The following is a 2,105-nucleotide window of genomic DNA, read 5'->3' as shown; positions in this document are numbered from 1 at the left end:
TCAGCCTCCCGAGTAGCTGAGATTACAGGCAGGTGCCACCACACCCAGCTAATTTTTGTATTTTTAGTAGAGACAGGGTTTCGTGATGTTAGCTAGGCTGGTCTTGAACTCCTGATCTCAGGTGATCCACCTGCCTCAGCCTCCCTAAGTGCTGGGATTACAAGCATGAGCCACCATGCTCAGCCCATTCTATCTTGTAATTACCATGTAGGTGTAGAAGATCCTTTTACAAATTGAAAACACATTCTGCAATCTTAGTTGTCTTATTTTTCCAATTCTTGATTCATTTTTCATCATTCTTAGAATTATTTCATTATTACTTATTATTATTCTCAACTATGCTAAAAATGACTAAAAAAAATAAGAAAAAAGAATGATGACATTGCCTAAAGGGTAATTCAATAGCGAAAAAAAAGTGACTATTGTATCATCCTCCAGGCTTCTTATTGTGTTACATAAAGTATTGCAAAATCTTTCAAAAAAGTATATAAGAAGAATGCCAGAGACACCATTTTTGTAGTCTTTTGATTTTTGCTTGTTTAGCTTTTATTTAATACAGTTAAGAATTCAGAATTTTTCATTTTCTACCTAAAAGGGCAAAGAGAAGAAAATTGACAAAGAAATGTGTTTTCCAATTATTAAACAGAAAAGAGACAGCAGCATTTCCTTTTGATGGTGAAATTGATTAATATGTGAAATCTCAATCTATGTCTTCAGATGATGATAACCTAGATGAATTTTATAAAATCCAGTAATTTATAAGTAAACAATATATTTCTGCAGACTTCCATAGAAGTAAGGGCCTTATCATGCAATATTTTGTAACAAGAACCTAGACTATCCCATTTTGTGAAAAAGACAAGTCATAGTGTTCCTTCGTTATTTATGATATTTACTTAAGTTTTATTTGATACATTTCATAAGTGGACAAAAGTTGAAGTGAGATGTGTATTCAAGGAAATGGATGATTTAGAAATTTAAAATTTCTTGGAATTGATCATTCAAATCTAAAAGTAAAGTCTTCTGTATTTATGGAGCAAAACAGATGACAGTCTTCTCTTAAAAAAAAGGTGACTGAGTTTTCAACTGTTTTGAATCTTGACAATGCAAGTGCAAGAAAAATCAGAAGTATTGATAAGCCACAGATTCACTGGAGATGATTTAAAATATGAAATCCATATTTACAACATGGATATGCTCCAGGTTCACACATGACAGCTAATGAGGAGTTAGTCTCATACAATGCTGGTCCCCATTTTGTATACATACATCTTCAAATCAGGATATTACGGAATAAAAGTTTGAGTTTACTCTGCTTAAATTCTTATTAAATCTTCTAATAAAAGTGCTTCTCCACCAGACATGGTGACTCACGCCTGTAATCCCAGCACTTTGGGAGGCCAAGGCAGGTGGATCACCTGAGGTCAGGAGTTTGAGACCAGCTTGACCAACACGATGAAACCCCGTCTCTACTAAAAATATAAAATTAACCGGGTATGGTGGCACATGCCTGTAATCCCAGCTACCTGGGAGGCTGAGGCAGGTGAATCGCTTGAATCCGGGAGGTGGAGGTTGCAGTGAGTTGAGATCACACCATTGCACTCCAGCCTGGGCAACAAGAGTGAAACTCCATCTCAAAAATAAAAATTTTAAAAAGTGCTTCTTGGCCGGGTGTGGAGGCTCACACCTGAAATCCCAACACATTGGGAGGCCAAGGTGGGAGGATTACTTGAGCCCCAAAGTTCAAGACCAGCCTGGGCAACATAAGGAGGCTCCTGTCTGTATAAAAATGTTTTAAAAATTAGGCAGGCCCAGTGGCACACGCCTGTAATCCCTGCTACCTGGGAGGCTGAGGCAGGAGGATCACTTGAACTCCAGAAGTTCAGTGATTCCACCACTTCACTCCAGTACTAGCAACAGAGTGAGATCTTGTCTCAAAAAAAAAAAAAACAGCTTCAAAGCTTTTCTCACCATTCTCACCATTGTGTAAATTATCCACAAAATTTAAAATATCAAAATGAAAATGGTCCGTTGGTCCAGATGGTAAATGGTGATGACGATTTCTCCTGCTAGCCTGAGGGTGAACGCATTGGATCTGAGGTTGA

General features: G+C 37.5%; 1 protein-coding gene across 1 annotated transcript in view; it reads right to left on the bottom strand.

The window, feature by feature from the left end:
- Positions 1–2,105, bottom strand: part of DNAH8 (dynein, axonemal, heavy chain 8) — a 349,054-nt gene that overhangs the window by 214,565 nt on the left and 132,384 nt on the right. The window lies entirely within an intron of this gene.

The sequence above is a fragment of the Mandrillus leucophaeus genome, unplaced genomic scaffold (assembly GCF_000951045.1).
Source record: "Mandrillus leucophaeus isolate KB7577 unplaced genomic scaffold, Mleu.le_1.0 Scaffold3, whole genome shotgun sequence".
Lineage (NCBI taxonomy): Eukaryota > Metazoa > Chordata > Mammalia > Primates > Cercopithecidae > Mandrillus > Mandrillus leucophaeus.
This window is presented reverse-complemented; position numbering and strand designations above follow the sequence as displayed.